The following is a 14,678-nucleotide window of genomic DNA, read 5'->3' as shown; positions in this document are numbered from 1 at the left end:
ATGGAGGTATTATTCAGTCAGTGTATGGAGGTATTATTCAGTCAGTGTATGGTGGTATTATTCAGTCATTATATGGAGGTATTATACAGTCAGTGTATGGAGGTATTATTCAGTCAGTGTATGGTGGTATTATTCAGTCATTATAAGGAGGTATTATACAGTTAGTGTATGGAGGTATTATTCAGACAGTGTATGGAGGTATTATTCAGTCTGTGTATGGAGGTATTATACAATCAGTGTATGGTGGTATTATACAGTCAGTATATGGAGGTATTATACAGTAAGTGTATGGAGGTATTATTCAGTCTGTGTATGGAGGTATTATACAGTCAGTGTATGGAGGTATTATTCAGTCAGTGTATGGAGGTATTATACTGTCAATGTATGGAGGTATTATACAGTCAGTGTATGGAGGTATTATTCAGTCAGTGTATGGAGGTATTATTCAGTATATGGAGGTATTATTCAGTCATTGTATGGAGGTATTATTCACTCAGTGTATGGTGACATTATTCAGTCAGTGTATGATGGTATTATTCAGTCAGTGTATGATGGTATTATTCAGTCAGTGTATGGAGGTATTATTCTGTCAGTGTATGGAAATATTATACAGTCAGTGTATGGAGATATTATACAGGCAGTGTATGGAGATATTATTCAGTCATTATATGGAGGTATTATACAGTCAGTGTGTGGAGATATTATTCAGTCAGTGTATGACGGTATTATACTGTCAGTGTATGGAGGTATTATACAGTCAGTGTATGGAGGTATTATACAGTCAGTTTATGGAGGTTTTATACAGTCAGTGTATGGAGGTATTATACAGTCATTGTATGGAGGTATTATTCAGTCACTATATGGAGATATTATACAGTCAGTATATGGAGATATTATACAGTCATTGTATGGAGGTATTATTCAGTCATTATATGGAGGTATTATACAGTGTGTGGAGGTATTATTCAGTTATTATATGGAGGTATTATACAGTCAGAGTATGGAGGTATTATTCAGTCATTATATGGTGGTATTATACAGTCAGTGTATGGATGTATTATACAGTCATTGTATGAAGGTCTCATTCAGTTAGTGTATGGAGATATTATTCAGTCAGTGTATGGAGGTATTATTCAGTCATTATATGGAGGTATTATACAGTCAGTGTATGGAGGTATTATTCAGTCATCATATGGTGGTATTATACAGTCAGTGTATGGATGTATTATTCAGTCATTATATGGAGGTATTATACAGTCAGTGTGTGGAGATATTATTCAGCCAGTGTATGAAGGTATTATACAGTCAGTGTATGGAGGTATTAGACAGTCAGTGTATGGAGGTATTATACAGTCAGTGTATGGAGGTATTATTCAGTCAGTGTGTGGAGGTATTATACAGTCAGTGTATGGAGGTATTATACAGTCAGTGTATGGAGGTATTATTCAGTCACTATATGGAGATATTATACAGTCAGTATATGGAGATTTTATACAGTCATTGTATGGAGGTATTATTCAGTCATTATATGGAGGTATTATACAGTGTGTGGAGGTATTATTCAGTCATTATATGGAGGTATTATACAGTCAGTGTATGGAGGTATTATTGAGTCATTATATGGTGGTATTATACAGTCAGTGTATGGATGTTTTATACAGTCATTGTATGAAGGTATCATTCAGTTAGTGTATGCAGATATTATTCAGTCAGTGTATGGAGGTATTATTCAGTCATTATATGGAGGTATTATACAGTCAGTGTATGGAGGTATTATTCAGTCATTATATGGTGGTATTATACAGTCAGTGTATGGATGTATTATATAGTCATTGTATGAAGGTATCATTCAGTTAGTGTATGGAGATATTATTCAGTCAGTGTATGGAGGTATTATTCAGTCATTATATGGAGGTATTATACAGTCAGTGTATGGAGGTATTATTCAGTCATTACATGGTGGTATTATACAGTCAGTGTATGGATGTATTATACAGTCATTGTATGAAGGTATCATTCAGTCAGTGTATGGAGGTATTATTCAATCAGTGTATGGAGGTATTATTCAGTCAATGTATGGAGGTATTATTCAGTCAGTGTATGGTGGTATTATTCAGTCATTATATGGAGGTATTATACAGTCAGTGTATGAAGGTATTATTCAGTCAGTGTATGGTGGTATTATTCAGTCATTATAAGGAGGTATTATACAGTTAGTGTATGGAGGTATTATTCAGACAGTGTATGAAGGTATTATTCAGTCTGTGTATGGAGGTATTATACAATCAGTGTATGGTGGTATTATACAGTCAGTATATGGAGGTATTATACAGTAAGTGTATGGAGGTATTATTCAGTCTGTGTATGGAGGTATTATACAGTCAGTGTATGGAGGTATTATTCAGTCAGTGTATGGAGGTATTATACTGTCAATGTATGGAGGTATTATACAGTCAGTGTATGGAGGTATTATTCAGTCAGTGTATGGAGGTATTATTCATTCAGTATATGGAGGTATTATTCAGTCATTGTATGGAGGTATTATTCACTCAGTGTATGGTGATATTATTCAGTCAGTGTATGATGGTATTATTCAGTCAGTGTATGATGGTATTATTCAGTCAGTGTATGGAGGTATTATTCTATCAGTGTATGGAGATATTATACAGTCAGTGTATGGAGATATTATACAGTCAGTGTATGGAGATATTATTCAGTCATTATATGGAGGTATTATACAGTCAGTGTGTGGAGATATTATTCAGTCAGTGTATGACGGTATTATTCAGTCAGTGTATGAAGGTGTTATACAGTCACTGTATGGAGGTATTATTCAGTCAGTGTATGGAGGTATTATACAGTCAGTGTATGGAGATATTATACAGTCAGTGTATGGAGATATTATTCAGTCATTATATGGAGGTATTATACAGTCAGTGTGTGGAGATATTATTCAGCCAGTGTATGAAGGTATTATACTGTCAGTGTATGGAGGTATTATACAGTCAGCGTATGGAGGTATTATACAGTCAGTTTATGGAGGTATTATACAGTCAGTGTATGGAGGTATTATACAGTCATTGTATGGAGGTATTATTCAGTCACTATATGGAGATATTATACAGTCAGTATATGAAGATATTATACAGTCATTGTATGGAGGCATTATTCAGTCATTTTATGGAGGTATTATACAGTGTGTGGAGGTATTATTCATTCATTATATGGAGGTATTATACAGTCAGTGTATGGAGGTATTATTCAGTCATTATATGGTGGTATTACACAGTCAGTATATGGATGTATTATACAGTCATTGTATGAAGGTATCATTCAGTTAGTGTATGGAGATATTATTCAGTCAGTGTATGGAGGTATTATTCAGTCATTATATGGAGGTATTATACAGTCAGTGTATGGAGGTATTATTCAGTCATTATATGGTGGTATTATACAGTCAGTGTATGGATGTATTATACAGTCATTGTATGAAGGTATCATTCAGTTAGTGTATGGAGATATTATTCAGTCAGTGTATGGAGGTATTATTCAGTCATTATATGGAGGTATTATACAGTCAGTGTATGGAGGTATTATTCAGTCATTATATGGTGGTATTATACAGTCAGTGTATGGATGTATTATACAGTCATTGTATGAAGGTATCATTCAGTCAGTGTATGGAGGTATTATTTAATCAGTGTATGGAGGTATTATTCAGTCAGTGTATGGAGGTATTATTCAGTCAGTGTATGGTGGTATTATTCAGTCATTATATGGAGGTATTATACAGTCAGTGTATGGAGGTATTATTCAGTCAGTGTATGGTGGTATTATTCAGTCATTATAAGGAGGTATTATACAGTTAGTGTATGGAGGTATTATTCAGACAGTGTATGAAGGTATTATTCAGTCTGTGTATGGAGGTATTATACAATCAGTGTATGGTGGTATTATACAGTCAGTATATGGAGGTATTATACAGTAAGTGTATGGAGGTATTATTCAGTCTGTGTATGGAGGTATTATACAGTCAGTGTATGGAGGTATTATTCAGTCAGTGTATGGAGGTATTATACTGTCAATGTATGGAGGTATTATACAGTCAGTGTATGGAGGTATTATTCAGTCAGTGTATGGAGGTATTATTCATTCAGTATATGGAGGTATTATTCAGTCATTGTATGGAGGTATTATTCACTCAGTGTATGGTGATCTTATTCAGTCAGTGTATGATGGTATTATTCAGTCAGTGTATGATGGTATTATTCAGTCAGTGTATGGAGGTATTATTCTATCAGTGTATGGAGATATTATACAGTCAGTGTATGGAGATATTATTCAGTCATTATATGGAGGTATTATACAGTCAGTGTGTGGAGATATTATTCAGTCAGTGTATGACGGTATTATTCAGTCAGTGTATGAAGGTATTATACAGTCACTGTATGGAGGTATTATTCAGTCAGTGTATGGAGGTATTATACAGTCAGTGTATGGAGATATTATACAGTCAGTGTATGGAGATATTATTCAGTCATTATATGGAGGTATTATACAGTCAGTGTGTGTAGATATTATTCAGCCAGTGTATGAAGGTATTATACTGTCAGTGTATGGAGGTATTATACAGTCAGTGTATGGAGGTATTATACAGTCAGTTTATGGAGGTATTATACAGTCAGTGTATGGAGGTATTATACAGTCATTGTATGGAGGTATTATTCAGTCACTATATGGAGATATTATACAGTCAGTATATGAAGATATTATACAGTCATTGTATGGAGGTATTATTCAGTCATTATATGGATGTATTATACAGTGTGTGGAGGTATTATTCATTCATTATATGGAGGTATTATACAGTCAGTGTATGGAGGTATTATTCAGTCATTATATGGTGGTATTACACAGTCAGTATATGGATGTATTATACAGTCATTGTATGAAGGTATCATTCAGTTAGTGTATGGAGATATTATTCAGTCAGTGTATGGAGGTATTATTCAGTCATTATATGGAGGTATTATACAGTCAGTGTATGGAGGTATTATTCAGTCATTATATGGTGGTATTATACAGTCAGTGTATGGATGTATTATACAGTCATTGTATGAAGGTATCATTCAGTTAGTGTATGGAGATATCATTCAGTCAGTGTATGGAGGTATTATTCAGTCATTATATGGAGGTATTATACAGTCAGTGTATGGAGGTATTATTCAGTCATTATATGGTGGTATTATACAGTCAGTGTATGGATGTATTATACAGTCATTGTATGAAGGTATCATTCAGTCAGTGTATGGAGGTATTATTTAATCAGTGTATGGAGGTATTATTCAGTCAGTGTATGGAGGTATTATTCAGTCAGTGTATGGTGGTATTATTCAGTCATTATATGGAGGTATTATACAGTCAGTGTATGGAGGTATTATTCAGTCAGTGTATGGTGGTATTATTCAGTCATTATAAGGAGGTATTATACAGTTAGTGTATGGAGATATTATTCAGACAGTGTATGAAGGTATTATTCAGTCTGTGTATGGAGGTATTATACAATCAGTGTATGGTGGTATTATACAGTCAGTATATGGAGGTATTATACAGTAAGTGTATGGAGGTATTATTCAGTCTGTGTATGGAGGTATTATACAGTCAGTGTATGGAGGTATTATTCAGTCAGTGTATGGAGGTATTATACTGTCAATGTATGGAGGTATTATACAGTCAGTGTATGGAGGTATTATTCAGTCAGTGTATGGAGGTATTATTCATTCAGTATATGGAGGTATTATTCAGTCATTGTATGGAGGTATTATTCAGTTAGTGTATGGAGGTATTATACAGTCAGTGTATGGAGGTATTATTCAGTCTGTGTATGGAGGTATTATTCATTCAGTATATGGAGGTATTATACAGTCAGTGTATGGAGATATTATTCAGTCAGTGTATGGAGGTATTATTCATTCAGTGTATGGAGGTATTATACAGTCAGTATATGGAGGTATTATACAGTCAGTGTATGGAGGTATTATTCAGTCAGTATATGGAGGTATTACACAGTCAGTGTATGGAGGTATTTTACAGTCAGTGTATGGAGGTATTATACAGTCAGTGTATGGAGGTATTATACAGTCAGTGTATGGAGATATTATTCAGTCAGTGTATGGAGGTATTATTCATTCAGTATATGGAGGTATTATACAGTCAGTGTATGGAGATATTATTCAGTCAGTGTATGGAGGTATTATTCATTCAGTGTATGGATGTATTATACAGTCAGTGTATGGAGATATTATTCAGTCAGTGTATGGAGGTATTATTCAGACAGTGTATGGAGGTATTATACAGTCAGTGTATGGAGGTATTATTCAGTCATTATATGGAGGTATTATTCAGTCAGTGTATGGAGGTATTATTCATTCAGTGTATGGTGATATTATACAGTCAGTGTATGGAGATATTATTCAGTCAGTGTATGGAGGTATTATACAGTCAGTGTATGGAGGTATTATTCAGTCATTATATGGAGGTATTATTCAGTCAGTGTATGGAGGTATTATACAGTCAGTGTATGGAGGTATTATTCAGTCATTATATGGAGGTATTATTCAGTCAGTGTATGGAGATATTATTCAGTCAGTGTATGGCGGTATTATTTAGTCAGTGTATGGAGGTATTATACAGTCAGTGTATGGAGGTATTATACAGTCAGTGTATGGAGGTATTATACAGTCAGTGTATGGAGGTATTATACTGTCAGTGTACGGAGGTATTATTCAGTCATTATATGGAGGTATTATACAGTCAGTGTATGGAGTTATTATTCAATCATTATATGGAGGTATTATTCAGTCAGTGTATGGAGGTATTATACAGTCAGTATATGGAGGTATTATACAGTCAGTGTATGGAGATATTATTCATTCAGTGTATGGAGATATTATTCAGTCAGTGTATGGAGGTATTATACAGTAAGTATATGGAGGTATTATACAGTCAGTGTATGGAGGTATTATACAGTCAGTGTATGGAGATATTATTCAGTCAGTGTATGGAGGTATTATACAGTCAGTGTATGGAGGTATTATTCAGTCTGTGTATGGAGGTATTATACAGTCATTATATGGAGGTATTATTCAGTCATTATATGGAGGTATTATTTAGTCAGTGTATGGAGGTATTATTCAGTCAGTGTATGGAGATATTATTCAGTCAGTGTATGGAGGTATTATTCAGTCAGTGTATGGAGGTATTATTCAGTCAGTGTATGGAGATATTATACAGTCATTATATGGAGGTATTATTCAGTCAGTATATGGAGATATTATTCAGTCAGTGTATGGAGGTATTATTCAGTCAGTGTATGGAGATATTATTCAGTCAGTGTATGGCGGTATTATTTAGTCAGTGTATGGAGATATTATTCAGTCAGTGTATGGAGATATTATACAGTCAGTGTATGGAGATATTATTCAGTCAGTGTATGGAGATATTATACAGTCATTATATGGAGGTATTATTCAGTCAGTGTATAGAGAAATTATTCAGTCAGTGTATGGTGGTATTATTCAGTCAGTGTATGAAGGTATTATTTAGTCAGTGTATGGAGGTATTATACAGTCAGTGTATGGAGGTATTATACAGTCAGTGTATGGAGGTATTATTCCTTCAGTGTATGGAGGTATTATACAGTCAGTGTATGGAGGTATTATTCAGTCAGTATATGGTGGTATTATTCAGTCAGTGTATGGAGGTATTATTCAGTCAGTGTATGGAGGTATTATACAGTCAGTGTATGGAGGTATTATACAGTCAGTGTATGGAGGTATTATTCAGTCAGTGTATGGAGGTATTATTCAGTCAGTATATGGTGGTATTATTCAGTCAGTGTATGGAGGTATTATTCAGTCAGTGTATGGAGGTATTATACAGTCAGTGTATGGAGGTATTATACAGTCAGTGTATGGAGGTATTTTTCAGTCAGTGTATGGAGGTATTATTCAGTCAGTATATGGTGGTATTATTCAGTCAGTTTATGGAGGTATTATTCAGTCAGTGTATGGAGGTATTATTCAATCAGTGTATGGAGGTATTATTCAGTCAGTGTATGGAGGTATTATTCAGTCAGTGTAAGGAGGTATTATTCAGTCAGTACATGGTGGTATTATTCAGTCAGTGTATGGAGGTATTATTCAGTCAGTGTATGGAGGTATTATTCAATCAGTGTATGGAGGTATTATTCAGTCAGTGTATGGAGGTATTATTCAATCAGTGTATGGAGGTATTATTCAGTCAGTGTATGGAGGTATTATTCAGTCAGTGTATGGAGGTATTATACTGTCAGTGTATGGAGGTATTATACAGTCAGTGTATGGAGGTATTTTTCAGTCAGTGTATGGAGGTATTATTCAGTCAGTGTATGGAGGTATTATTCAGTCATTATATGGAGGTATTATACAGTCAGTATATGGAGGTATTATACAGTCAGTGTATGGAGGTATTATTCAGTCTGTGTATGGAGGTATTATTCAGTCAGTGTATGGAGGTTTTATACAGTCGGTGTATGGAGGTATTATTCAGTCAGTGTATGGATGTATTATACAGTCAGTGTATGGAGGTATTATTCAGTCAGTTTATGGAGGTATTATTCAGTCAGTGTATGGAGGTATTATACAGTCAGTGTATGGAGATATTATTTAGTCAGTGTATGGTGGTATTATACAGTCAGTATATGGAGGTATTATGCAGTCAGTGTATGGAGATATTATACAGTCAGTGTATGGTGGTATTATAAATTCAGTATATGGAGGTATTATACAGTCAGTGTATGGAGGTATTATACAGTCATTGTATGGAGGTATTATTCAGTCAGTGTATGGAGGTATTATACAGTCAGTGTATGGAGGTATTATACAGTCAGTGTATGGAGATATTATTCAGTCATTATATGGAGGTATTATACAGTCAGTGTGTGGAGATATTATTCAGTCAGTGTATGACGTTATTATTCAGTCAGTGTATGGAGGTATTATACAGTCACTGTATGGAGGTATTATTCAGTCAGTGTATGGAGGTATTATACAGTCAGTGTATGGAGATATTATACAGTCAGTGTATGGAGATATTATTCAGTCATTATATGGAGGTATTATACAGTCAGTGTGTGGAGATATTATTCAGCCAGTGTATGAAGGTATTATACAGTCAGTGTATGGAGGTATTAGACAGTCAGTGTATGGAGGTATTATACAGTCAGTGTATGGAGGTATTATACAGTCAGTGTATGGAGATATTATTCAGTCAGTGTGTGGAGGTATTATAGAGTCAGTGTATGGTGGTATTATACAGTCAGTGTATGGAGGTATTATACAGTCAGTGTATGGAGGTATTATACAGTCAGTGTATGGAGGTATTATACAGTCATTGTATGGAGGTATTATTCAGTCACTATATGGAGATATTATACAGTCAGTATATGGAGATATTATACAGTCATTGTATGAAGGTATTATTCAGTCAGTGTATGGAGGTATTATACATACAGTGTATGGAGGTATTATACAGTCAGTGTATGGAGGTATTATACAGTCAGTGTATGGAGGTATTATACAGTCAGTGTATGGAGATATTATACAGTCAGTGTATGGAGGTATTATACAGTCAGTGTATGGAGGTATTATTCACTCAGTATATGGTAATATTATTCAGTCAGTGTATGATGGTATTATTCAGTCAGTGTATGATGGTATTATTCAGTCAGTGTATGATGGTATTATTCAGTAAGTGTATGGAGGTATTATACAGTCAGTGTACGGAGGTATTATACAGTCAGTGTATGGAGATATTATTCAGTCATTATATGGAGGTATTATACAGTCAGTGTGAGGAGATATTATTCAGTCAGTATATGACGGTATTATTCAGTCAGTGTATGAAGGTATTATACAGTCACTGTATGGAGGTATTATTCAGTCAGTGTATGGAGGTATTATACAGTCAGTGTATGGAGATATTATACAGTCAGTGTATGGAGATATTATTCAGTCATTATATGGAGGTATTATACAGTCAGTGTGTGGAGATATTATTCAGCCAGTGTATGAAGGTATTATACTGTCAGTGTATGGAGGTATTATACAGTCAGTATATGGAGGTATTATACAGTCAGTGTATGGAGGTATTATACAGTCAGTGTATGGAGGTATTATACAGTCAGTTTATGGAGGTATTATACAGTCAGTGTATGGAGGTATTATACAGTCATTGTATGGAGGTATTATTCAGTCACTATATGGAGATATTATACAGTCAGTATATGGAGATATTATACAGTCATTGTATGGAGGTATTATTCAGTCATTATATGGAGGTATTATACAGTGTGTGGAGGTATTATTCAGTCATTATATGGAGGTATTATACAGTCAGTGTATGGAGGTATTATTGAGTCATTATATGGTGGTATTATACAGTCAGTGTATGGATGTATTATACAGTCATTGTATGAAGGTATCATTCAGTTAGTGTATGGAGATATTATTCAGTCAGTGTATGGAGGTATTATTCAGTCTTTATATGGAGGTATTATACAGTCAGTGTATGGAGGTATTATTCAGTCATTATATGGTGGTATTATACAGTCAGTGTATGGATGTATTATACAGTCATTGTATGAAGGTATCATTCAGTTAGTGTATGGAGATATTATTCAGTCAGTGTATGGAGGTATTATTCAGTCATTATATGGAGGTATTATACAGTCAGTGTATGGAGGTATTATTCAGTCATTACATGGTGGTATTATACAGTCAGTGTATGGATGTATTATACAGTCATTGTATGAAGGTATCATTCAGTCAGTGTATGGAGGTATTATTCAATCAGTGTATGGAGGTATTATTCAGTCAATGTATGGAGGTATTATTCAGTCAGTGTATGGTGGTATTATTCAGTCATTATATGGAGGTATTATACAGTCAGTGTATGGAGGTATTATTCAGTCAGTGTATGGTGGTATTATTCAGTCATTATAAGGAGGTATTATACAGTTAGTGTATGGAGGTATTATTCAGACAGTGTATGAAGGTATTATTCAGTCTGTGTATGGAGGTATTATACAATCAGTGTATGGTGGTATTATACAGTCAGTATATGGAGGTATTATACAGTAAGTGTATGGAGGTATTATTCAGTCTGTGTATGGAGGTATTATACAGTCAGTGTATGGAGGTATTATTCAGTCAGTGTATGGAGGTATTATACTGTCAATGTATGGAGGTATTATACAGTCAGTGTATGGAGGTATTATTCAGTCAGTGTATGGAGGTATTATTCATTCAGTATATGGAGGTATTATTCAGTCATTGTATGGAGGTATTATTCACTCAGTGTATGGTGATATTATTCAGTCAGTGTATGATGGTATTATTCAGTCAGTGTATGATGGTATTATTCAGTCAGTGTATGGAGGTATTATTCTATCAGTGTATGGAGATATTATACAGTCAGTGTATGGAGGTATTATACAGTCAGTGTGTGGAGATATTATTCAGTCATTATATGGAGGTATTATACAGTCAGTGTGTGGAGATATTATTCAGTCAGTGTATGACGGTATTATTCAGTCAGTGTATGAAGGTATTATACAGTCACTGTATGGAGGTATTATTCAGTCAGTGTATGGAGGTATTATACAGTCAGTGTATGGAGATATTATACAGTCAGTGTATGGAGATATTATTCAGTCATTATATGGAGGTATTATACAGTCAGTGTGTGGAGATATTATTCAGCCAGTGTATGAAGGTATTATACTGTCAGTGTATGGAGGTATTATACAGTCAGTGTATGGAGGTATTATACAGTCAGTTTATGGAGGTATTATACAGTCAGTGTATGGAGGTATTATACAGTCATTGTATGGAGGTATTATTCAGTCACTATATGGAGATATTATAAAGTCAGTATATGAAGATATTATACAGTCATTGTATGGAGGTATTATTCAGTCATTATATGGAGGTATTATACAGTGTGTGGAGGTATTATTCAGTCATTATATGGAGGTATTGTTACGCCGAGCGCTCCGGGTCCCCGCTCCTCCCCGGAGCGCTCGCTTCACTCTCCCCGCGGCAGCGCTCCGGTCACGTCCTCTGACCCGGGGCGCTGCGATTCCGCTGCCAGCCGGGATGCGATTCGCGATGCGGGTAGCGCCCGCTCGCGATGCGCACCCCGGCTCCCCTACCTGACTCGCTCTCCGTCTGTTCTGTCCCGGCGCGCGCGGCCCCGCTCCCTAGGGCGCGCGCGCGCCGGGTCTCTGCGATTTAAAGGGCCACTGCGCCGCTGATTGGCGCAGTGGTTCCAATTAGTGTGTTCACCTGTGCACTTCCCTATATCACCTCACTTCCCCTGCACTCCCTTGCCGGATCTTGTTGCCTTAGTGCCAGTGAAAGCGTTCCTTGTGTGTTCCTTGCCTGTGTTTCCAGACCTTCTGCCGTTGCCCCTGACTACGATCCTTGCTGCCTGCCCCGACCTTCTGCTACGTCCGACCTTGCTTTTGCCTACTCCCTTGTACCGCGCCTATCTTCAGCAGCCAGAGAGGTGAGCCGTTGCTAGTGGATACGACCTGGTCACTACCGCCGCAGCAAGACCATCCCGCTTTGCGGCGGGCTCTGGTGAAAACCAGTAGTGGCTTAGAACCGGTCCACTAGCACGGTCCACACCAATCCCTCTCTGGCACAGAGGATCCACTACCTGCCAGCCGGCATCGTGACAGTAGATCCGGCCATGGATCCCGCTGAAGTTCCTCTGCCAGTTGTCGCTGACCTCACCACGGTGGTCGCCCAGCAGTCACAACAGATAGCGCAACAAGGCCAACAGCTGTCTCAACTGACCGTTTTGCTACAACAGTTACTACCACAGCTTCAGCAGTCATCTCCTCCGCCAGCTCCTGCACCTCCTCCGCAGCGAGTGGCCGCTCCTGGGATACGCTTATCCTTGCCGGATAAATTTGATGGGGACTCAAAGTTTTGCCGTGGCTTTCTTTCCCAATGTTCCCTGCATCTGGAGATGATGTCGGACCTGTTTCCCACTGAAAGGTCTAAGGTGGCTTTCGTAGTCAGCCTTCTGTCCGGAAAAGCCCTGTCATGGGCCACACCGCTCTGGGACCGCAATGACCCCGTCACTGCCTCTGTACACTCCTTCTTCTCGGAAATCCGAAGTGTCTTTGAGGAACCTGCCCGAGCCTCTTCTGCTGAGACTGCCCTGTTGAACCTGGTCCAGGGTAATTCTTCCGTTGGCGAGTATTCCGTACTCTTGCTTCAGAATTGTCCTGGAATAATGAGGCCCTCTGCGCGACCTTCAAAAAAGGCCTATCCAGCAACATTAAAGATGTTCTGGCCGCACGAGAAATTCCTGCTAATCTACATGAACTTATTCACCTAGCCACTCGCATTGACATGCGTTTTTCCGAAAGGCGTCAGGAACTCCGCCAAGATATGGACTCTGTTCGCACGAGGCGTTTCTTCTCCTCGGCTCCTCTCTCCTCTGGTCCCCTGCAATCTGTTCCTGTGCCTCCCGCCGTGGAGGCTATGCAGGTCGACCGGTCTCGCCTGACACCTCAAGAGAGGACACGACGCCGTATGGAGAACCTCTGCCTGTACTGTGCTAGTACCGAACACTTCCTGAGAGATTGTCCTATCCGTCCTCCCCGCCTGGAAAGACGTACGCTGACTCCGCACAAAGGTGAGACAGTCCTTGATGTCTACTCTGCTTCTCCACGTCTTACTGTGCCTGTGCGGATGTCTGCCTCTGCCTTCTCCTTCTCTACAGTGGCCTTCTTGGACTCTGGATCTGCAGGAAATTTTATTTTGGCCTCTCTCGTCAACAGGTTCAACATCCCGGTGACCAGTCTCGCCAGACCCCTCTACATCAATTGTGTAAATAATGAAAGATTGGACTGTTCCATACGTTTCCGCACGGAGCCCCTTCTTATGAGCATCGGATCTCATCATGAGAGGATTGAACTTTTGGTCCTCCCCAATTGCACCTCGGAAATTCTCCTTGGACTTCCCTGGCTTCAACTTCATTCCCCTACCCTGGATTGGTCCACTGGGGAGATCAAGAGTTGGGGGTCCTCTTGTTCCAAGAACTGTCTAAAACCGGTTCCCAGTAACCCTTGCCGTAACTCTGTGGTTCCTCCAGTAACCGGTCTCCCTAAGGCCTATATGGACTTCGCGGATGTTTTCTGCAAAAAACAAGCTGAGACTCTACCTCCTCACAGGCCTTATGATTGCCCTATCGACCTCCTCCCGGGCACTACTCCACCCCGGGGCAGAATTTATCCTCTCTCTGCCCCAGAGACTCTTGCCATGTCCGAATACGTCCAGGAGAATCTAAAAAAGGGCTTTATCCGTAAATCCTCCTCTCCTGCCGGAGCCGGATTTTTCTTTGTGTCCAAAAAAGATGGCTCCCTACGTCCTTGCATTGACTACCGCGGTCTTAATAAAATCACGGTTAAGAACCGCTACCCCTTACCCCTCATCTCTGAACTCTTTGATCGCCTCCAAGGTGCCCACATCTTCACTAAATTGGACTTAAGAGGCGCCTATAACCTCATCCGCATCAGAGAGGGGGACGAGTGGAAAACGGCATTTAACACCAGAGATGGA

Source organism: Hyla sarda, unplaced genomic scaffold (genome assembly GCF_029499605.1).
Source record: "Hyla sarda isolate aHylSar1 unplaced genomic scaffold, aHylSar1.hap1 scaffold_529, whole genome shotgun sequence".
NCBI lineage: Eukaryota > Metazoa > Chordata > Amphibia > Anura > Hylidae > Hyla > Hyla sarda.
This window is presented reverse-complemented; position numbering follows the sequence as displayed.